Raw genomic sequence first — 24,740 nt, forward strand, 5'->3', positions numbered from 1 at the left:
GCGATGGGAGCTGGGTTTCAGGCACAGAGAGATCAAGAGTGAGTAGGAAGTCAGGACACTTTCAGGTTCAAACACAATAAAGGCTTTCAAATTGGCTTCGCCCTCCCCCACCCACAAGGGTGTTGGTGGGGGAAAGAGGGTTTATTGGGAAATTGTCTAAGAAAACAAAGAGAGATGATCAAGAATCATTTTCCACCTCCTTTCTGCTTGCTTTTGTCTGAGCAGAGCCTCATTTTCACTCATCTTTGTCTATGTGGCTGAGAAAAAATGATCATCAACAGTGGTGTGTCTATCATCCTTAGAATTCTCAATCCACAGGTGAAAAGAAAGAACTGTTAATAGCTAATTATCTCCTATTCATAAATGTCCCAAAGTGGCTCATCTTGGGTCACATTGTGGAGGGACCCAGTGCATGCTTAGCCTATTCATGTCCTTCCCTATGGGCTGGGGAGGGGACAGTAGGGCACTTGATGGAGAGGAAGTTAGGGAGAAAATTGCCCAAGTTAAAAATGTTCTGTGATCAGAATACAGGAATGAAAACCTACTGGGAAAAAAGTAACAACTGTCATTCCAAGTCACTCACTTGTGTCTCTTCACTCCTCAGTTCCTTTGGCCTTACCTAAGGCCACTGATCTACTCCACCGTGGTGATAAGATTGTCTTTTCTTTTTTTAATTAATTGCCATTGAAGTATGGTGCTTTACAATGTTGTGCTACTTTCTACAGTACAGCAAAATGAACCAGTCATGTATACACACATACCCCCTCTTCTTTGGATTTCCTTCCCATTCATGTCACCACAGCACATTAAATTGAGTTTCCTGTGCTATATCGTAAGTTCTCGTTAGTTATCTATTTTGTGTGTGGTGTGCTCAGTCATGCCCAACTCTTTGCAACACCATGGATTGTAGCCTGCAAGGCTCTTCTGTCCATGGAATTTTCTGGGCAACAATACTGGAGTGGGTTGTCATTTCCTAGTCCAAGAGATCTGTTTTATGCATTGTATCAAGAGTGTTTACCTGTCAATCCCAATCTCCCAACTCATCCTACCCCTCCTTTCCCCGCCTTGGTATCCACACATTTGTTCTCCACGTCTGTGTCTCTATTTCTGCTTTGCAAATAAGATCGTCTGTCTGTTCCATTTTTCTAGATTCCACATATTGCTTGAGGGGCTAAAGAAAGGCACTCCTAAGGTTCTGGAACAGCCTCGGAAAGTGGAGAATTGCAGAGACAGACACAGAAGTCATTATGTCTATGTCACTGCAGAGGAAGCAAACCAAGAAAGTGACATTTCTGAGGTTATCAAGTTAGTAAGACATAGAGTGGGAGGAAGAACCCCTAAGGATTTTAAAGCAACAGGTGATAGAAGAAAGCTGTTGCCATGAGAGTTTAGTGGGCTATCTCCGTGAGGCTTCATAGCATGGTATCCATGGCGACAAGGTGTGGTCTCAGTGTCTTTTTAAGACTGGGACCAGCAGGAACTGTGAGGGGATCCTGCCTCTAAATGGTTTGGACTGACTCCTGTTTGACCAGGGAGAATGTCTGGAAGCAGGCTGAATCCTACCCAAGCCCATAAGGGATCCCAAAGGAAAGTTTCAGCTTGATGAATTCCCAGCACTGGGAGTCATTCACTCATGGGCTCAGGGCCTGGGTAGGACTGAGAGTCCACACTGGACCTTTGAGACAGACAGTAGCATCCAAATAGGAAAATAGGATCCATTGGAAGAACTGATGTTGAAGCTGAGGCTCCACTGCTTTGGCCACCTGATGTGAAGAGCCAACTCATTGGAAAAGACCCTGATGCTGGGAAATATTGAAGGCAGGAGGAGAAGGAGGCAGCAGGGGACGAGATATTTGAATGGCATCACTGACTCAATGGACATGAGTCTGAGCAAACTCCAGGAGAGAGTAAAGGACAGGGAAGCCTGGCGTGCTGCAGTCCATGGGGTTGCCAAGAGTCAGACACAACTGCGTGAGTGAACAACAATAGCAGGACATGGGGGAGGGTGGGGAGGAAAGAGTCTAGGAGTCTCGCTTACCTGGGAACTGTGCTTTTCCCGAGTCTAGTGGCATACTAAGTCACCTGCTCATGGTCCTCTGAAGCAGGTGGTCTTCAGGTTGTTCTTCAGTCCTTAAGTCGTGTCTGACTCTTTGCAATCCCATGGACTGCAGCATGCCAGGCTCCTCTGTCCTCCACTATCTCCTGGAGTTTGCTCAAATTCATGTCCATTGAGTTGGTGATGCTATCTAACCACCTCATCCTCTGTCACCTTCTTCCCCTCCTGCCCTCAATCTTTCCCAGGGTCTTCTCCAATGAGTCAGCTCTTCACATCAGGTGGTCAAAGTATTGGAGCTTCAGCTTCAGCATCAGTCCTTCCAATGAGTATTCAGGGTTGATTTCCCTAGGATTGATTGGTTTGATCTCCTTGCTGTCCAAGGGACTCAAAAGAGAGTCTTCTCCAGCACCACAGTTTGAAAGTATCAATTCTTCAGTGCTCAACCTCAAGTGGTGACTAGCACCTTCATTTTTCAAGGGCCAGAATTGAATGGCTGGACTGGCTTCCCTAGCCCCACAGAAACATCCCCTTCCGAAGGCTATGTTCAGAAGACTTTAATTACAAGTTAAGTAGATTCAGCTATGGAAAACTCCTGTGACTGCTGTAGGCATGTATCCTATTCAGTTTCCTCTTGGAAGCTTTGTGCTTCTGGAATCTAAGTTCCCTGCCTCGTTTGCACATTATTTTCAGTCAACTGCATTTCACTGTCCTTAATTAACCTGGAGGCATTAATGCACAGTACACAGATTAAGAAAGCTTTGTTTCTGAAATTGAATTTTACCCACCCCCCACCCCCCTCCACTTCTAGGAAAGATTGGGGCGGCCAAGAATATATAGGTCATGTTTCCAATTATAAAACACCAGTGATGCTATTTTTTCTCCTGAACTGATAAAAATAGAAATGAAAAAGTGAAACTGAGCTGTCTATGTGAGGTCAGTAGTCACCAGCACCAGCTTTTAACCACCAACTGGACTCCTCAGGTGACCAGATGATGCCTGACGGCCAGGGAGGATTTTTACCCAGCAGGGTCACTAGGTGGCGCTCTCAATAAGAAAGGATTAAAAAGCGCTCCCTTGCTAACCAGATCTGTGAGCAGCAAAGCAATTAACCACTCCAGAGGACCCTGCTCCCTCAGCTGTTTGTAAAAACTCTTGCTGCGTTCGCTCCCCTCATCTGTCTGCAGCTACTGGTGACAGCCACAACAGTAAGAAAGTGTGGCAGGACGGCTCACATTCCCACATATTGTCTGTGTCATTTCTGTAAGATATTGTTAGGAGAAGCTGAGGGTGTGTGGGGGTCGGGGTGGGGGTGGGTAATGGGACCGTTATGGAGAAGGATGCCTGGTTTCTCAAGTGGACACTATTTGTCCTGCCTATGGCTCTTTTACAAAAGCTGAGGCATTGCAGGCTTAAGAAGAGAAGCTGAGCACAGCCTCAGGCATTTGCAACTATGATTCCACCAGCTTCCTGAATTCTGTGCCAACTTTCATCCATCCTGATACTGTTACTCTCAAGCTCAAGAGCCCTGATTCTGCCTCATCACTAACTTTCTCTGTTTTATTTTTTAAAATATTTATTTCTTTGTTTTTTACAGCACACCCACTTTCTAGTTGTGGTGCCTGGGCTCCAGAGTGTGCAGGCTTCAGAGAATGTGGGATTGCGAGCAGTTGCTGCGAGCAGGCTTAGTTTCTTTGCAACATGTGGGATCTTAGCTCCCTGACCAGGGGTTGAACCTGTGTCCCCTGCATTGCAAGGTGGATTCTTAACCGCTGGACCACCAGGGAAGTCGCTTTCTTTCTCTGTTGATGGACATTTTTTTTACTTCAGCAGATGGGAAATCTTTCTATACGCCACTCCCCTGGCCGATGATGACTTCCGTTGTGTCTGGTATGAATTTCTACCCCATCTTTATCCCTGGTGAATCCCCGCTTGGTCCTTTCTCCCTCTGACTCTCCCATCCCATTTATCCTAGTGATTCAGACAACATTTACTAACCAGGACGTGAGGCAATGCCCTCAGCAGAGTGGGATTGATCGTGGGACATATGACAGATGGTGCTAAGCTTGGCAGGCAGCACTTTTTTTTTTTTTTTCAGGAAACTCTGTCCCATTTGTTCTTCCAAACAGGATGCAAGGGGACGGGAAGCAAGAAAAGTGGATGTAGGAAACTGATGCTGCCATTTTCCCACCAATATAACACTGGATGGTTTGTAGAAAGGGTTCCTATCTGTTGTTGTTCAGTTGCTAAGTTGTGTCTGACTCTGCAACGCCATGGACTGCAACATGCCAGGCTCCTCTGTCCACTATCTCCTGGAGTTTGCTCAAACTCACGTCCATTGAGTCGGTGGTGCTATCCAACCATCTCATCCTCTGCCGTCCCCTTCTCCTATTGCCGTCAATATTTCCCAGCCATCAGGGTCTTTTCCAACCCTTTGTGGGATGGGTTTCTATCTTTACTCAGCCATGATCAAGGACTACCTCCATCCCCTTTGCTTCAGCCTAAATGCACCAACACCTTTTGAGATATTCCTTGTATGACATGCCCTCAGATACTCTCTGCCATCTACTCACCTTCTCCTGGCATCTATCATTATCAGTATATGCCCTGAAAATAAGGTTTCTAGAATGGGGCAAGGTACTCTGTTCTGATACAGAAGATGGTCTTAGGGAAACATGTAAAAGAGGGTGCAAAGCCTGGAGGCTGAAAAGTTGGAGGCAGTGTAGTCAATGAAGTTCATGTAAGTCAAAAAGAATAAGAAAATTTCCTGATTGCTTTACTCACCCTCTCATTCTCTCAGTTCTTATTTAACTTTACATGTGGTCCCATAGTTTTATCCTTCTTAAATACAAATGAGGGAAAAAATGTGGGTTAGAAAATACTTACTACCTACTTGGGCTTCCCTGGTGGCTCAGTGGGTAAAGAATCTGCCTACAATGCGGGAGACCCAGGTTTGATCCCTGGGTCCGGAAGATTCCCTGGGGAAGGAAATGGCAACCTACTCCAGTATTCTTGCCTGGAAAATTCCATGAACAGAGGAGCCTGGAGGGCTGTAGTCTGTGAGGGCATAAAGAGTTGGACATGACTTGGTGACTAAACCAGAACCACCACTACCTACTTATAGTAACTTCGACCATCTTTCCTCCTTATCACGATTGTATGCCACTTTCCCCTGGAATCATACCGAGGCAAGAATGAAGCATCTCCGTCCTCTTGACCTCTTGCTTTCGTTGGTCTGTTTATCTTTATTTATTTATTGCAACTGTGATTTTCCGTTTCTGGACTTCTTTTTTGCTGCTAGACACAAGGAATTGTGTTTTGACACTAGTGCTTAGGACAGTGCTTTGCAGAGAGGAATAGCCTAATCAAAGTTTTAAAATGAAAAAACATTTTTAGAAATATACCTCCATCTCCAATTGTTTTATGTTCCTTTCTTTTTAAAATGAGTGTGATTTTATTTCTGGGGCTGCTATTCTGTTCTATTGATCTTTTTTTTTCTTTATATCAGTCCCATGCTGTTTTGATGTTTTGATTACCATTATTTTGTAATATAGCTTGAAATCAGAAATTGTGAGGCCTCCAGTTTTGTTTTGTTTTGTTTTTTTTCCTCAAAAATTTCTTTGTGTATTTGGAGTATTTTCATGGTTCTATACAAATTTTGCCTTCAATTGTCGCTCAGCTGGTAAAGAATCCGCCTGCAATGCGGGAGACCTGAGTTTGATCCCTGGGTTGGGAAGATCCCCTGGAAAAGAGAAAGGCTACCCACTCCAGTATTCTGGCCTGGAGAATTCCACGGGCTAGACAGACAGGACTGAGTGACTTTCACTTTTGACTTCCCTGGTGGCTCAGATGGTAAAGCGTCTGTCTATAAGGCGGGAGACCCGGGTTCAATCCATGGGTGGGGAAGATCTCCTGGAGAAGGAAATGGCAACCCACTCCAATATTCTTGCCTGGAAAATCCCATGGACAGAGGAGCCTGGTGGTCTACAGTCCATGGGGTCACAGAGTCAGACACGACTGAGCAACTTCAAGTACAAATTTTAGGATTGTTTGTTCTATTTCTGTGAAAAAATGCCATTGGCATTTTGACAGGGATTACATTGAATTTTCAGATTTCTCTGAATAGTATGGACATTTTAACAATATTACTTCTTCCAGTCCATGAGCTTGGAATATCTATTTGTGTCTTCTTCAATTTCTTTCAGGAATGTTTTATAGTTTTCAGTGTACAGGTCTTTCACCTCTTTGGTTAAATTTATTCCTAGGTATTTTGTTATTTTTGATATAATTATAAACAGGATTATTTTCTTAATTTCTCTTTCTAATAGTTTGTTATTAGTATATAAGGATGCACCAGATTTTTTATATTGATTTTGTATCCTACAAATTTACTGAATTCATTGTTTAGTTCTAACATGTTGCTTTCCTTTCATTTTAATGCCTAGGAGGAGATTTTCTTAATCTTTTTGACCTACATGAACTTCATTGACTATATTCTCTCCAGCTTTTCAGCCTCCAGGCTTTGCACCCTCTTTTGCACATTTTCCTAAGACCATCAGCCTTTCCATCTTCATTTACCATTGTTGCTGTTGTTCAGTTGCTAAGGCTTGTCCGACTCTTTGCAACCCCATGAACTGCAACACAGACCTCACTGTCCTTCACTATCTTCTGGAGCTTGCTCAGATTCATGTCCACTGAGTCAGCTCTTCGCATCAGATGGCTAAAGTATTGGAGTTTCAACGGACTCATTGGAAAAGACCCGATGCTGGGAAAGATTGAGGGCAGGAGGAGAAAGGGGTGACAGAGGATGAGATGGATGGATGGCATCATGGACTCAGTGGACATAAATCTGAGCAAGCTCCGGAAGATAGTGAAGGACAGCGAAGCCTGTGCTGCAGTTCACGTTGGAAGTCCACAGATAGCAGCTACAGGGAATGGGAGGTTAGAAGGATCTGGTTTGATTCCCTCTATGCCTTGAATGAATGCCCAGTGCCCTTGCTTCCATTCATAGCCAAGCTTCACAAAAAATAAAGGACTTCAGATGCTTCTCATCTACCTTTAGTCTAGATCTCAGTCTTTTTTTTAAGTGGTATCAAACCTTGCCAGTGAGATCTGTGTTTCCAAAGTATTGCATCAGGATGGGTGGGTGCTTGTCAAAGACATGTGGGAGTGTGGCAGAGACAACTTTCAAGACTTTTTGTAATCCTCAGCTCTAGGATTCTATTGCTCATTGCCTTATGGTTCAGTCAAATGGAAGATCCCCAGACTGAAATATACATTGATCTAAGACATTTATCAGCTTCCCTGGTGGCTTGGTGATAAAGAATCCACCTGCCAAAGCAGGAGACGTGGGTTCTATCCCTGGATCAGGAAGATCCCCTGGAGAAGGAAATGGCAACTCAATCCAGTATTCTCACCTTGGAAATCCAATGGACAGAGGAGCTGGCCATTCTACAATCCATGGGGTTGCAAAACATTTGGACACTTCTTAGTGACTAAACAACAAAGAAAACAACAACAAAGATATTTATCACTAGGGCCTGTGTGACTCTTTGTGAAATGATCAAATAGATTTTCTACCAAAATAGTGCCCTGTTATTGCTGATAAAGCAGCCTGTCAAGGTTTAAAATGAGGAAATCCAACTCATATCACTGGACCTGGACCAATAATACTTCATACCACCTGCCCTGCCCATCAAGACACTGTGTTTTTCACTTCTTTTTTCTTGAACTGACTTTTCTTCCTCTCACCTCAACCTCTGAATAGATCAGTCAAAACACTGAGCAGAGAGAAAAGTAAAAGGAAGGGGTACTTAAAAAGACAGTGGAGAAAATGACATAAAATTATTCTTATAAATAAGAAATGGGTAATTATTAGAATGCAGACATGTACACTGAGTGGATGGCAAAGTACTGAAATATATTATAATGGGCCTGTTTAATATCTGTATCTTGGTGGTTGCTAGGTTACACTGGTACTTTTAATAACACTAAAGGCAGCGAGAAATACTTGTAGATGCTTTCCCCATTGAAAATATTACTGGCAAGGAAAGGGACATATTGCTGGCTAGAGCCGTGGGATATTATAAGCTTTCTGTTGCTCATTAAAATGCATTTTAGTTGTTCATAGCATTTAGTGGTTCACTTTAGAGTTTCTCCTTCAAAATAGTTAAACGTCGTAATGTGCCTTGGGTTGAGAGATCTGGGTGGTTGATATCTCTGTCTCCCCGAAACATGTGAAAGAGAATTGAAAGCGTTAGTCCCTCAGCTGTGTCCGACTCTCAGCGACTGCACGGACTGTAGCCTGCCAGGTTCCTCTCTCTATGGGATTCTCTGGCAAGAATGCTGGAGTGGGTAGCCATGCCCTCCTCCAGGGGATCTTCCTGACCCAGGGATTAAACCCGAGTCTTCTGTATTGGCAGGCGGATTCTTTACCACTGAGCTACCAGGAAAGCCCCGAGATTCTTTTTTTAACTAGGTAAGAGGATATTCTAAAAGCCCAGATGGGAAAATTCAGCTTAATAAATACTTTTTGAGCACCTGAACAGTGATTCACAACAGCTCAGTTCCTTCCCAAATACAGTTTGAATCATTAGTCTTTTCATACCAGGAGGCTTGCTAATTCCATGCTTTCCTGGCACCATTCAACATGTGAGCCTCTCAGCTCATCTTTTTCCTACTCTTTCTCCTGCTTCACCATGCTTCTTTCTTTGGCTTTTCACTATGGAGCCTTCCAATCCTATTCATCGTCTCCTCTAGAACTCCAGCCATTGTGAAGATACATGCTCATAAAATTTCAGCTCTCTTGCCAAATGCTTACTTCACCCTTGGCCTTAACCAAAGCTTGGATTCACACTCAGGACAGAACAGCAGCTCCCACTCTAGAAGGATTAGCATCCTTTGTCCGCTTCTCCTCACCTCCCCCAGTTATCACAACCCTCCTGGCCTCATGTCCTTCCCATCCAGCCTGAACCCGAGAAAACGTCATCACTCAAACCCTCACTGTCCTAGGTCCTTCTACAAAATCCATCCTGTCTTATTCAGTCTTTTTAAAAATTAGGCTAAACTTTCTTTACAGTCTTCCCCAATGGCTCAGCAGGTAAAGAATCAGCCCACAGTGCAGGAGCCACAGGAGATGTGGGTTCAATCCCTGGGTCAGGAAGATCCCTTGGAGAAGGAAATGGCAACTCACTCCAATAGTCTTGCATGGGAAATTCCATGGAGAGAGAAACCTGGTGGGCCAGTGCATGGGGTTGCAAAGAGTCAGACATGACTGAGCACAGTCCAGTGAAGTGAATCAGCTATATGTTTACACATATCCCCCCCCCCCCCCCGCCTTTTTGAATTCCCTTCCCATTTAGATCACCACAAAGCATTATGAGGAGTTCCTGGCTATACAACAGGTTCTCATTAGTTATCATCCTGTCTTGCTCAGTCTTGAATTATTTTAATCATCCACTTTCAGACCCTACACAGGAGTAGCCAAGCAGCAGTGGAGAAAAATCACTGAAAACTACGAATATCTTTGTAAGACATTTGTAAGACACTTATGCAAACCTAGTCACCTCCTTGCTCCCATCGTCATCAGGAGCTACTATAGACCCTCCCCTCCCAGCTCTAAATTTCCTCCTTGTATGTGCACTCTCAGCCGATGGCTTCATCTTCCACTCGGGAGGCCGTCGGCAGGATCCCACTTCAACCCGCCCACCTCCTGTCTTCTTTTCTCCTCTATATTCACTCTTCCTTTCTAGCTCAGCTATGATTGCTATTTCCGCTTCCACCCCTGACTTTTATCCCCACTGCTTCTTTATTTCCAGGAACTCCATGCTGTCCCACGTTTCTACCCTTTAGTTTCTTGTCTACTGTCATCTCTGTGGTCCGCAGTGGTGTGCAAATCTCTTGTACCTGAAAACAAATAACAGGAAGCTGCAGTTACCTCTGGATGACCTTGGTTCTTCCATGCCAGCACACAGAGTTGTGCTTCATAAATTTTACCTGCTTCCAAGTGTGAATCCCCGCCCCCGTCTTCACTTTTTCATTTCCAAATATCCCTCTAATTTCTGAGTCCACTTAAATGCATCTTCTGCTCCAGCCACCGGCTAAAGCAATGACTGCCAAAGTCGTCAATGTCATTGTTGTCACTAAAGCCACAATTTCCAGCCCTCTCGGCAGTGTTTGGCATGTATGCTCACTCCCTAAACTCAAAATTCTATTTTCCTCTGGATGTGACACCACCCAAAGACGGTTATGAGATGAAGATTATGGTATAATTTTTTCCACCAAGTCCACCCTTGTTCAAATAAAAGCATGTGTACGAAATGGCACTGCTTGCTGTGGAACAGAAATAACGGGTGATCATTACTGGTTAAATCCTGTTGCAATGTATTCTATTTTTAAAATATTTTTTATTTTATTACTTTTTAATTGGATAATTACTTTACAATGTGTTAGTTTCTTCTATACGACAACGTGAATTGGCCATAAGTATACATATATCCCCTCCTTTTTGAGCCTCCATCCCACCCCCACATCCTACCCGCCCCACCGGGTCATCACAGGGCCCTGAGCTGAGCTCCCTGTGTAACTCCCCCCTAGCTGGCTATTTTACATATGCTAGAGTATGTATGTCAGTGTTACTCTGCCAGTTTATTCTAAAACCTTCCCCCACAACCTGTAAAGCCCGCCTGCCACCCTATCTGTTTTGTAGGAGAAGAAGAAATGGGGCTCCAGATGGGTTAAGGTCACACAAGGACCAAGTCTAGGGCCACAGCCCGTTCACTGACTCTAAACACATTGCTTTCCGCATTCTCCAATGGCTTTTTAAAAAGTTTATTGGTAACTTCCCTAGCAGTCCAATGGTGAAGACTTCACCTTCCAGTGCAGGGGTTTTGGGTTTGGTCCCTGGTTGAGGAGCTAACATTTCTACATGCTTTGTGGCCAAAAAAAAACCCCGAAGCATAAAATAGAAGTAATATTGTAACAAATTCAATAATGACTTTAAAAAATGGTCCAGATAAAAAATAAATCTAAAAAAAGAGCATGATTTTTCTTCTCATTTCCATATCTACCCCTCCTTTTTCCTTCTTTTCTTCCTTCCCTCCTCCATTCCTTTTCCTTTCCTTTCCTTTATTGTTTTGCAAATTTCTTCTTATGAAGTGCTCAAATATTTGTCTTTTCTTTGTTTACCCCTCACCTTGAATGAAAACCATGAGTTTTGTTTGTGTTATTATTGGAGGTTTTGAGGTGCATGCCTTGAAGTAATTAACAATTAAAGTAAGATGGACTTTCTAAATGTTCAATACAACCAGAGTATTCTATTCTCCACCCCATGAACAGCAACAAAAAAATCCTCTTTGCAAGGGGCTCAAAACTGTTTTTAGTGATGAAGAATTCCTGTGGCTGATGAAGTTCACTCCTCTTGTCCTAGGATGTGGTCCTCAGCCCTGGATGTTTCACATATTCCTTCTGACCTTGACATAGAACCGTTTTCATGATTTAGAAGGCATTTTTTACTAGAGTCTGTTTTTCCTCCTCAGGGGCTTCCCAGGTGGCACTAGTGATCAAGAATCTGCTTGCCAGTGTGAAGAGACACAAGAGATGCAAGTTCAATTCCTGTGTTGGAAAGATTCTCTGGAGGAGGAAATGATACCCTGCTCCAGTATTCTTGCCTGGGAAATCCCATGGACAGAAAAGCCAGGTGGGCTACAGTCCATGGGTTCACAAAGAGTCGGACATGACTGAGCACAGCACACACACACTCCTCCTCATTTCTCGAATCCTTTTCTTTTCTTTACAAATTTCTGTCTCATTTAATGGGGCAAATATGGTGGCTCAGAAGGTAAAGCATCTGCCTGCAGTGCAGGAGACCTGAGTTCGATTCCTGGATCAGGAAGATCACCTGGAGAAGGAAATGGCAACCCACTGCAGTACCTTGCCTGGAAAATCCCATAGGCGGAGGAGCCTGGTAGGCTACAGTCCACGGGGACTCATTTAATAATTTCTCTGCAAAACCCTTCATGGCCACCAACTGGACACTGGCTGATGCCTGCCATATGGCAAACATACCAAATGGGGCACCTTTCTCACTCACTCCAATTTCTCCCTCAAAACGGAACACTCTCCTAAATCTATTACTCCTGAATCCGCTAGAATTTTTCGGCTACTCTTGTTCAAAGCAAGGTGGTGCAAATCAAGTTCATACTTGGAACTTGGGTGGTTCAGGCCAATGTTTTCTGAAATAACATTTGTTTATTTTTTGATTCTTAAATAGTAGAGTTAGAAAGAAGGAAAACTGGGAAATAGATAATAGTATAAACAATAAAATAAAAAGACATTTTCAATCCCACCTTCCAAAAGTAATCATTATGACACTGGGTTTGTCAGGTATTCCCTTTATGATGCTAACGCCTGTTCTTTCTATACTCATTTGTTCAGAGTTTTCATCGTGAAAGATGAAGAATTTTGGCAAATGCTTTTTCTGCACCTATTTAGGTGATAACATGATCTTTTGTCTTTCATTTTATTAATGTAGCCTGTTGCATTTATTGATTCATGTATGTTGAACTATCCTTGTATCTCAAGAATAAACCCCCCTTGAACATGGTATATGATCATTTATTTTTGCATTTATATTCACCAGAGATACCGAACTGTACTTTTTTTTTTTTTGTAATATCCTTATCTGGCTTTGGTATCGGTAATTCTGGCCTCATAAAATGAGTGTGAAAGTATATCCTCCTCCTCAATATTGTGGAAGAGTTTGAGAAGGATTGGTGTTTAAATGTGTGCTCCAATTCACCAGTGAAGCCATCTGGTTCTGAAATTTTCTTTGTTGGGAAGTTTTTGATTACTGTCTCTATCTTTCCAGTCTTTATTGATCCATTTCAATTTTCTATTTTTTCATGATTCAGTCTTGGTAGGTTGTATGTTTCTAAGAATGTATCCATTTTTCTAGAATATCCAATTTGTTGGTATATAATTTTTCACAATAGTCTCTATGGTTCTTTGAATTTCTGTTATATCAGTTTTATTTTTTTTTTCTATGTTCCAATAAAACTTTATTTGGCCCATCCCGATCAAGTTTAATAATGTTTAATAGATATTTTTAAAACATGAGTAATAGCAATTCCTCTGTAATAACAATTATATATGAACTCCTTGTCAAGATCAGCAGCTTGTTCCTTTACCAAAAAAGTAAAGCCGCCCTCTGAGGACAAATGGCACGTGAGAGCGGTGAACGTCTCCTTTTCTTAAAAAAAAAAAAAGAAACCCCAACACTTCATATTTACATATTTCCCAGGTAAAAATCGGTCAGTACGGTTAACTGGTTTTAAATACAAGTTTCTAATGTGCTGTAGGTTTCAATGTACAGATCCTAGTTAGCTGATTAGACTTCAGGTGCTGTTGAGGTGAGGGTGAACACAGCCTACGATCAACACTGGGGGATCCTCTGTTTACAGATTGGCTCCTATGGGCATCTCTGGGGGGAGCTGAACGCCGGTGGTGGAAACGGAAGAGCGTTTGCCGGGGACCGGACTCCATGCCTCTGCAGAGGGCCTGCCATGCTACACACCAGCCCCGGAGGCTCTGTGAACGCGTGCACATCTGGTTTGCTAAGTAACTTCAGTTGTGTCTGACTCTGTGCGACCCCATAGACGGCAGCCCACCAGGCTCCCCCGTCCCTGGGATTCTCCAGGCAAGAACACTGGAGTGGGTTGCCATTTCCTTCTCCAATGCATGAAAGTGAAAAGTGAAATTGAAGTCACTCAGTCGTGTCCGACTCTTCACGACCCCATGGACTGCAGCCTACCAGGCTCCTCCGTCCGTGGGGTTTTCCAGGCAAGAGCACTGGAGTGGGGTGAATTTCTGTTATATCAGTTTTAATGTTGCCTCTTTCATTTCTGATTTTATGTGTCTGAGTGTTCTCTCTTCTTTCCCTCAGTTGTTCTACCTAAAGGGTTTAATAATTTTTTTGTCTTTTTTTTTTAAAAAAACAGCTCTTATAGTTTTGTTGATTTTTTTCTGTTATTCTGGTCTCTATCTCATTTATTTCTGCTCTTATATTTGTTATTTCCTTCCTTTTACTTACTTTGCAATTAGTTTGTTCTTTTTGTGGTTCCTTGAGGAACAGTTAGGTTGTGTATTCGTGAAGTTTTTTCTTTCTAAATGTAGGTCTTCATCACTTTCAACTTCCCTGTTAGAACTGCTTTTGCTGCATCCCGTTAAGTTTTGATATATTGTGTTTCCAGTTTTGTTTGTTCCAGGATATTTTAGATTTTTTTCTTTGACCCCCTGGTTGTTCAAGTGTATATTGTTTAATTTCCACGAACATGTGATCAGTTTTGTTTTCCGCTGTGCTTCCAGGGCTTACCACAGTTACCCGGGTTAGGGAAGGCATCCTACACAACTTGGCTACATCACTGAGTGGGTACATGCACCTGCGGTTTTCTGTTCCCACTACACCGTGTATACATTCCTCAGCTGCCTATTCTCTTTCTGTTCTATTTTGATGAAAAAAAGGTTATTTTTTGTACTTTTCTGGGGTGCACATGGTAACTTACAGATTGGGTCCATGCTCAATAGACTCACGAACTCTAAAGGACCTTATTATTATATGTTGGTGGTGTTTAACTATTTCACTTCTCTTTTTAAAAAGTTTTTGTTTATTTTATTAGATTTTGGGGGCAGAAGATTCTGTAATGCAATTTAAAAGTACCTTCCTTTAAAAATATTATTTACTTAATTTATTTATTTGCTTGGCCACGTCAGGTCTTTAGCTGCATCATGTGGGATCTTGAGCTGCAGGGAAAGGCTCTTCGGTTGCTGCATGTGGGCCCAATAGTGGCGGTGAGGGTTTAGTTGCTTTGAGGTATGTGAGATCTTGGTTCTCTGATTAGAAAGCAATGTCTCTAACCTTAATAGCACCACCAGGGAAGTCTCTAATGATTTCACTTCTAATCACATGAGGTTTTGATTCTACTTAGGATGCTATTTCCTTTTGATTTGCAGGGTCACCTTTCATATCTTCAGGGCAGCAAGGATAAGCCAGCTTCTGCAGCCCCAGCTTACTACCGCCATGGTCCCCCAGCCAGCCTGATCTGTCCTGATCTCTGACAGTCTCCACCACTTACTGACAAAAGCTCACATAAAACAAAACACGCTGGGGAAGAAAATCTCCGGCAAGGCGCCTAGGAAACAGCGGAAAAACAAACACACCAAACCACACCAGTTAAATTGGAAAATAATCCATTTAGGCTGACTTTCAAAACTAGCCCCCCACCCCCCCACTCCCGTGCCAGTGGCAAAAGAGGAGATGTTCTTTGCCGTTCATCATTTGTCTTCCCTGGGAAGGAAAGGAAGCAGGCAGCATTGTGTGAGAAGTGGTCCCCCAGGAGTGAGCTCTATCTCTTCCAGTGACATTAATCTTTGAAAAAAAAAAAAAACCACAACAAGAATCCTCAGGGAGTCGCCACATGACAGCCTCAGGAGCTGTTTCAGAGGGGAGGTGTTTGTGCTTGTTGAGACTTCATCCTGGAAAACAATTTTCTTCTCAAGATGCATGGAAGTGAGTTATGGAAAGTTGGAGGAAATATGGAAAATCATCTGAAATGAAGCAATTTGGCTTACTTCTTCTGGGAGAGAGATTTTTGTTCAAAAATATCTATCATAGAGCCATCAATATTAATGTGTACTTTCCTAGAGCTATGGGCTTCCCAGCGGGCGCAGATGGTAAGGAGTCCTCCTGCAGTGCAGGAGACCTGGGTTTGATCCCCTGGGTCAGGAAGATCCCCTGGAGAAGGGAATGGTAACCTACTCCAGTATTCTTGCCTGGAGAATTCCATGAACAGAGGAGCCTGTGGGCTATACAGTCCACTGGGTTGCATAGAGTTGGACACAACTGAGTGACTGTCACTTTCACTTTCAAAGATGACAGAAATATTTGGAGAGCCTCTTATGAAGGAAAAAAAAACAAACACATGTCTTAGAGCAGTTTTCCCCAAACTTTTTGGCACCAAGGACCAGTTTCGTGGAAGACAATTTTTCCATGGATTGGGGGTCGGGGATGGTTTCAGCATGATTTAAGCCCATTACACTTATTGTGCACTTAATCCTATTTTTATTACATCAGTTCCACCTCAGATCATCAGGCATTAGGTCCCAGAGGCTGGGAACCCCTGTCTTCCAGGAAGTAAGAGATGTGCCAGGACAGAAGGCGACACCTTTGTCATAGTACATATTTTTGCACGTGCATCTGTTTCATGCCCTCTCAGCCAGGGCCCTGGAAGGCTTGATGTGGATGAAATGGCGGGACGTGGAAGATGGTGGCCAGGACATGCCTGGTCGGGGGAGGGGTCGGTGTTGCAGGCTTCTCTCTCCAGAGGTCACACGGGAGCTGCTAACTCCTGTCTCTGTTCCTTTATGACTCCACTTGGGAAATTAAGGTTCAGATAATTAACTTCTGCTGCTTCTTAAACCTGTCAGACATAAGCCACGTGAGCACACAGAGGCTGCTTTTTCTGGCCCAGCATGTGCACAAAACCTCTCTTGCTGGCCAACTTGGCAGGTGTTCTAGAACAGAAGCCCTGGCTGCTAAGTCACCAATAATAAAACCTCAGTGGGTAAGTATTGCCAACTGGCTCCTGTCCCAGTGGGTTCTCTATGAGACGACTTCCGGGGCAAGGGGTGCAGGGAGGACTCTAGCCATAACAATGCTCCTAGGACAGGACTAGAATGCTGGTGAGGTTCTTGTGAGCATCGCCTCCACCTCCACCTGCTCTAGTTGTTCCTCCTGTCTTCCTCCTTCCGTTTGCTCCTTACCTTGGCTCTGCTTGGGCTTCCCTGGTGGCTCAGATGGTAAAGAATCCGCCTGCAATGAGTGAGACCCAAGTTTGATCCCTGGATCGGGAAGATCCCCTGGAGGAGGGCATGGCTACCCAGTCCAGTATTCTTGCCTGGGAAATCCCATAGACAGAGGAGCTTGGTGGGCTACGGTCCATGGGGTCACAAAGAGTCGGGCTCGACTGAGCGACAAACATTTTCACTTTTTGACTGTCCTAGGGCTCAGGGCTAAAGATGGACTTTCCCAGCACAATGGTTCATGGAACCTTCTTACCTTGGGATGGATGCCCTCTCACCATCCTTGTTTCTGTGCTCCATCCTGAGCCCACTCTCTACAGTCCACCTCTCTGTCACTTTTGCTAAAGTCCAAGATGACACTCAGGTGATATGACTGCCACCTCACACAGCAGAGCCATCACAAGGACTCTCAACAGGTGAACTACCCCTACTTCCGAAGGTCACAGGGACTGGTGTGCATAAGCCTCTCTCCTGGCCCCTGTGGGAGACAGAGTAATGACCCCCAAAGTTGTCCACATCCCCATTCCCAGAACCTGTGAACACGTTCTCTTGCGTCACACAGAAGACTGCGTATGTGATCAGGGAAATGAATCCAGAGATGTGGAGATTAACCTGAATTCCCTGGGGAGGGCACCTGTAAGTGAATCAGAGAAGGGGAGTCTGAAGACGTGAGGACAAAGCAAAAGTCAGAGAGACGTGAGTTGTGAGCCATGGAGTCGGGGCACCCTCTGCCTGAGGTGGGGGTTGGATTTGGAGTTGAGACATGATCAGTGAGTTCCTGTCACTCCAGCCCTTCCTCCTACAAAGTCCCTTAGATACTGATTGGATTGCTTATACCCACAGTGAACATTTCTAAAGATTCTAAAGAGATTCTAAAGATTCCAGAAATCTGAACCCCTTCCCAGTTCATGGCGGAGGATCATCGAAAAACACCGCCTCATCTCTCAGACTCAATCTTCGTGCCTCAGAACACCTCCTGGGCCCTTGTTCTACCAGGACTCTGCTTCCTCACCTCGTCCCTCCTTGTTCTTGACGAGCTATGAGCTCTCAGCAGTGGTGGATGATACGGAACGAGCAGGGGGAGCCCAGAGCCTGTGAGGAAGTGTAGCCCGATCACAAAATGACATCAAAGTCTATGCTTTTATTCCCCCGCCACCCAGTGAAAAGAGTAAAACATTTATTGATGTATCAGTTTCATTCTTTTTAAAAATTTGCTTTTATTTTTAATTGGCGGATAATTGCTTTACAGCGTTGTGTTGGTTTCTGCCATACAGCAACGTAAACCAGCTGTAAGTATACGTTTGTCATCTCCCTCCTGAGCCCCTCTCCCACCCTCTGGGCCGTCACAGAGCACCGAGCTGAGCTCCATGTGCTCCACAGCAGCTTCCCCCTAGCTAGCTGCTTTTACATATGATAGAGTGTATGTCTCAGTGCTGCTCTCTCAATTTGTTCCACCCTCTCCTTCCCTTGTTGTGTCCACAAGGCCACGCCCTACTTCTGCGTCTCTATTACTACCCTGCAAATAGGTCCATCAGTACCATTTTTCTAGATTCCATATATATATGCTTTGCGTGTGTGCGTGTTAACTGAGGAGTCACCTCAGTTATGTCTGACTCCTTGAGACCCTGCGGACTATAGCCCCCAGGCTCCTCTGTCCATGGGATTCTCCAGGCAAGAACACTGGAGCGGATTGCCATGCCCTCCCCCATGGGATCTTCCCAGCCCAGGGATTGAACCCACATCTCCTGCATTAATTTTACTTTTTATCCTGAGAAAAATCATGATTTTTAAAAACTTGTTCACAGGATGAATAACAATCTGTGATCAAAGTTGGACAAACAGAACCCTAACTTCTGTGGCTGATTTCACAGTTTTTGACAAGTTTCTGGCTTTTCCAACAACAACTCAAGTTCCCCTGGGACCTCATTGGAATGAAGTCAGGACAACATGTTGAGTCTCGTGGCTCCATCATTTCATTCAATTCCCTACTTCTTTCTCCCCTTCTAGGTGCTTCTTTGTAGACTGATGTTCAAGGGTCCACTCAGCTGACATCCACCCACTCTGGCATTTCCATTATGAACCCTCCCAGTACTGGTCCTGAAGGAAAACATGCTCTTACCCAAACATGATATGCTTGTTTATTGAGAAAGGCATCCTTAGAGGATTATTGCCTTCCCCTAGTAATAGCTGAATGTGAGCAGACATAAGCTTTCACATGACCAGGATAATCCTCTCTGAGATAGTATCAATGTGTTTTTTATTTGTCAAAATGAAAACAGCTTCAATGTTTCTGATTGCGAAAGTAATAACATGTTTATTGTAGAAAGTTCAGGGGAAAAAAGTACAGATTGAATTACAAAGATGAAAATACATCACCCAGAGAAAGTCATAATTTAAACTTTGGAATATAAATTTCCAAATGTTTCACTAAACACACACACATTCACACGCATCTTTTGTTGTGATTTTATTTTAAAAATAGCATATTACTCATGTTAGCTAAGTTTTTTGTTGCTGTTTAGTCGCTCAGTTGTGTTTGACTCTTTGGTGACCCCATGGACTGCAGCCCGTCAGGCTCCTCTGTCCATGAAATTCTTCAGGCAAGAATACTGGAGTGAGTTGTCATTTCCTCCTCCAGGGGATCTTCTCACCCAGGGATCCAACCTGGGTCTCCTGCATTAGCAGGTGGATTCTTTATGACTGAGCCACCTGGGAAGCCCAGGTAAGTTTTACTGTAGCAATAAATGAACTCTGGATTCTCAGCGACTTGATAAAACAAAGGTTATTCCTCATTCATATTTTTGCAGCACAAGTTGGCAAGGGCTCTGTTCTACTCAGCCGTTCAGGGAGCTGAGCTAATGGAGACGACAGTACTTTGTCTGGACCACGGGGTCATCTTAGTGGCTGCAGGAGGGAAGCAAGACTGGAGAATCAGGCTTTGGGTTTCTACTTCCTTGGCCCCAAAATGACACAAGTCACTTCTACACACATCTCATTGGCCAGAGCCAGTCGGATGATCCTACTCAGCTTCAGTGAAACTCTAGTTCTTTTATTTAACTTGTGAAATAACCAGGAGGCGGGAGGCATCTATTATGCATGGGCAGCACATCCTAGTTTGCAGACTGTGTCCATCTATTCCTTCCTGCTTGCCCTCATCAACCCCATGATTGTCACCCACATTTGCCTGTTAAGGAGACTGAGGTTTGCACAGGAATGTCACTTGCAAAAATCTGATCATTGGCAAGGGTGGTGGTAGAGATGAGCCATCTGTGCCCTCCTCTGGGGCTCATAGAGACCCGAATGGCAGTCAGGAGATTTTTAATTGCATGCATTTCAGACAGAAGCAGCGTGAGGCTCCGAGACGTTAAGACACCTGCCCCGGGTGGCACAGCCAAGACTCCACTCCAGGCCTAGTGTCCGTCCTGCTACGTGGAGCTGTCATTCAGGTAGCGATTCTGTATGGATCAGTGGAAACAAGTTAGCGATGATCCGAGGTGGGGGCCTGAGAGCTTGGAGAAAAAGAGAAGTCAATGAAGAATGGATTCAGCACGGTGACTGACTTCATCTCCTAATGTTTATTTTCCATTCATACGCCACTCAGCACATCTCATATATTCTTAATGAGAACAGTCTATTAATGCCAATGGGATTGATCTTGAAGGAAGCATTAGGGGCGGTAGAACGTGACCGCTGTGCAGTATTGACTAGGAATCATTATCCGACCACATTTGCTCTGACCTTATCATTAGCTGGCAAAGAGAACTAGGACATCAGTGTGTTTCTACAAAGCTGTGTCCATGGCTGGGGGAAGGCCTGAGCCTACTGTGGAGATGAACACACGTGAATGGCCTCATGTGAAGAGCTGGCCCCGTGATGGACAAAGCAAAGAACTGGAGGGGCCTCCAGGCTCCCACCCACTCCTCCCCCTGCCTCCTGGGCTCAGGGTCCTGCCAGCTTCTGTGACATCGGAGGCTCACACGACACATAGCAGGATGATACTAAGAGATTTCACCTCCACATGCTCTTTGTGCCTCAGTCTCCTCACCTGCAAACTGGGTAGTTATTATACTTCACTCATCCACTTCTTGTGAGGATTACATGAGTTAATAACGCAAACCCTGGGACTTCCCTGGCCATACAGTGGTTAAGACTTCACCTTCCCACTACAGGGTGTGGGTTTGATCCCTTATCAGGGAGCTAAATACCTCATAGAGGAGAAACCAAAACATAAAATTAAAGCAATCTTATAACAAATTCAATAAAGACTTAAAAAAAAAAAGGAAAGAACCCCTCAGCCCACCCAGAAGAAGCTCCTGCACCTCACCCCTCAGAATGGAGACACTGCAGAGGGACCAATTCTCCCTACCCAGGTGCACGGAGAAAACCCCAAAGGGTAGACCCTAATTAGCTGCTGGAGACTAGGATAACCTGCCCCCTCCCTTCAGAACAGTACTCAACCCAACTCACAGCACTTCCTCTGTGGTAGTTCATGTTCCAAACACTTATTCATATCGACTCCTTTCATCCTCTTTACAGCACCAGGAGATAATCCATGAAGTGGGTACATTTAAGATCATCCCTATTGTAGGGCTTCCCGAGGACTCAGACAGTAAAGAATCTGCCTGCAATGCAGGAGATCCAGGTTCGATCCCTGGGTGGGGAAGGTCCCCTGGAGAAGGGAATGGCTACCCACGCCACCCACTCCAATATTCTTGCCTGGAGAATTCTATGGACTGAAGTGACTTAGCACATAACCGCTTAACAATGTTGAAGTAGTTTCAGGTGAATAGCAAAGGGACTCAGTCATAAATATACATGTATCCATTGAGTAGAGTTCCATGTGCTATACTGTAGTAGGTCCTTGTTGGTCATCCATTGAAAAATATTTTTGATTCTAGCTATGGAAAGGAAGAGGATGAGGAGTTTATATTTCTGCCAGGATTTTCTGTAAGATAAAATTAATGCATTTTTTTTTAAAGGAGAGAGTTGAGCTAACTCCACCTAAACAAATCATAAAATGGCTGTGTTAATTGCTGTTGAAAAGAGGAATGGTGATTCGCTTTGATGTGGAGTTCAGGTATTCCTGTTTATAGTTCCTTTCTATAGATCAAACAGTGCCACCAGCCTTAGCATCTTCTGACATTTGCAAGTTTTAAGCATTGTTCTTTTCAGGCAGGAAGACTCAGAATCAGATATTCATTCCCTCGGGCTACTTCAGGTAGGGATTAAAGAGATATTAGAGGAACTTGCTCTTTTTTTATCCTTAAATGTGTCATGAATGATTGAAGAAAAATACTTCCTTTGTTCGCCTATTCTGAGCAGCCATTTGGAAGGTGATGATTTCTGGAGAGGAAATTGGAAAGGTGTTGGTAGATCATCTAACCCTTGATTACATTAAACCCTGCCTCCCTCCTCTCTTTACAAGCTTAAGTACTCTGGCTTCCACCGCCAGGTTCAGGTGAGAAATGGCGTGGTTCTACCCACTGAAAAGCAAGGCTTTGATTTTGTGATAGGCTTTCATTGATTTAATCATGTGGACTGTAAACATTGATGAAGGAGCTAACTACCCTGTGCCAGGAGCTGCCTCTGGCACAGCGTGAGTGGAGATGAGTCAGATTCAAGTCCCAGCCCTTGAAGAATTCACAGTCTCGGGAACGACAAGCTGGCCCTTTAATTACAGACGCTTCATCGTGTGGGTGGAAGGGTCTTGGGGAGCACTGATTCTGACTTGAAGATCAGAGAAGCTGTGTCTTGCAGGATGAGTAGAGTTCTAAGATCAAGAACATGAGAAAGGACTCTTGGGCATGGAGAGCATCAGGCAAGAGGTCTGAGCGTCAGGGGAGCAGAGAATGGTTTCATGAGGCTGGGAGAAGGAAAGGGGCTTGGTGGCGGGTTGGGTGCGGAGGAGCAGCTGATGAGTTTACGGAATTAGAAAAGGTGATACCAACCCGGGTTCTGAGCCTTCTCCAGTCGATAGAAATTGACTGGGGGACAGACAAGAAATTCAGGCAAGGCTTTACTGGAGTCCGTGCTTCAGCAGGTGGTACGGCGAGGTAAGAACAGACAACAGGTTCCCTTGCTTGCTCCCTCCCCAAGGCGGGAGGTGAGCTTGTTCTTTATATGGGTGTGAGTGTAGAGGTGTGTCCAGGGGTTGGCAAGGTGGCTTAGGTGGTCTGCCCATCCCTTGAGTGGTATTGTGTGCAGGGGGCATGTGTAGTACCCTGCTTTCCCTCCTGACACCCAGTTTTTGCTCCCAGCTTTTTAGAAATGGCAGTTGAGTTGATTCCTTGTTGTCTTTTTGTATCTTTTGGTCCAGAATTTATCAAGGGCACTGCATACAGTTATTTTTAGTCCCATACAGTTTCTTTGTATCTTGTTGCTCTAGAAGAGCTGTGTCTCGGTGCAAGCGCAGTGAAGGGTCTCAGGTCCCAGCCTGCCTCAAAGAGGAAAGCATGGATCCTGAAGGTCTTGCAGGTCATGTTGAGGAGTGAAGTTTTATAAGAGCCGAGACCCATCAAAGCAGGGCTATGGGTGATCGTTTGTCCTTGGTGTAATATTCTTTGCTCTGTTAACCTCCTTTTCCTATTTCCTTTAAGCCTTGGTGATCCCCAAGTTTTGTCAATGACCCCTTCTTTCTTAATCTGCTCTTAAGAAACAGTGACAGCTTCTAAAACTACAACTCACCCTAAAGCGCCTATCCGAGTTCCAGACCCAAAGAATTCCAGTCTCCTTCTGAACCCTCCCAACTCCCCACTCCATGTCCCAGCATGTCTGGACCAGAATTCGTGGGGTTGCTTTCTGGGTTTCCTGTCCAGTAAAGGGTGCCACCACACACCCAGTGGGTTTCACTATTGACTCCTCCCTCCCTCTCAATCTAATTTGTCTAAATTGCCATCCAAATTACCACTTACGTATCATTTAAATCCCCACCATTACAATCTGTCTCCACCACTTCCATTAAGATCCTTGCCACCTCTCACCTGGACCACACAAGAGCCTCTGACTGTCTTTATGTCTCCCTTAGCTCTTTTTCCCAAAGTACCCTTTATCACTGCTAAAATGGCAATCTGACATTACTTCCCAGCTTAAAATTCTTCAGGGTCTTGGCATTGCCTCCTGCATAGCATGATCACAAAATTCTGCAGATCCCCATGCTCTCCTACAAGTCTCTCCTTACAGGCCTTGTTGCCCTTCTTTCTGGTCCAATGGGGCTCAGCCCTGGCTATATATTGGGATTACTTGAGGTTGATGCTCAAGCATCCCTGATGAGAGATTCTGGGATGCGGCCCCAGATCCTAGTGCTTTGTTTAAGTTCCCAGATGTTGCTAATGCATAGCCAGAGGTAGGCAAAACTGAATCAGCCCTACTTATAAGGGGTGTCAAAACTCCTGGTCTCCAAGATATGGAATAGAAGGAACAAAGGTAAGCAGCCACACCCCTTCATCTGCCACCTTTTCATGATGTTTTTAAGAGTTTGCCAACCAACTGTGTAGCAGATATCCCTGGAATCCTTGAATGGGCCAATTAAAAAAAAATGAGACTCTTAATATAGCAGCTAGCTTCCTTCTTTTTACTTGTTAGAAAGAGGATGGAGTGTCTTCTCTTGTGACTCAGATGGTAAAGAATCTGCCTGCAATGTAGGAGACCCAGGTTCGATCCCTGGATTGGGAAGATCCCCTGGAGAAGGGAATGGCAACCCACTCCATCGTCCTTGCCTAGAGAATCCCATGGACAGAGGAGCCTGGTGGGCTACAGTCCATGGGATCACAAAGAGTGGGACACAACTGAAGCAACTTAGCACACACATACAAGGGGATAGAGTAGCAGCTTT

This window comes from Ovis canadensis, chromosome 18 (assembly GCF_042477335.2).
Source record: "Ovis canadensis isolate MfBH-ARS-UI-01 breed Bighorn chromosome 18, ARS-UI_OviCan_v2, whole genome shotgun sequence".
NCBI classification, from domain to species: Eukaryota; Metazoa; Chordata; class Mammalia; order Artiodactyla; family Bovidae; genus Ovis; species Ovis canadensis.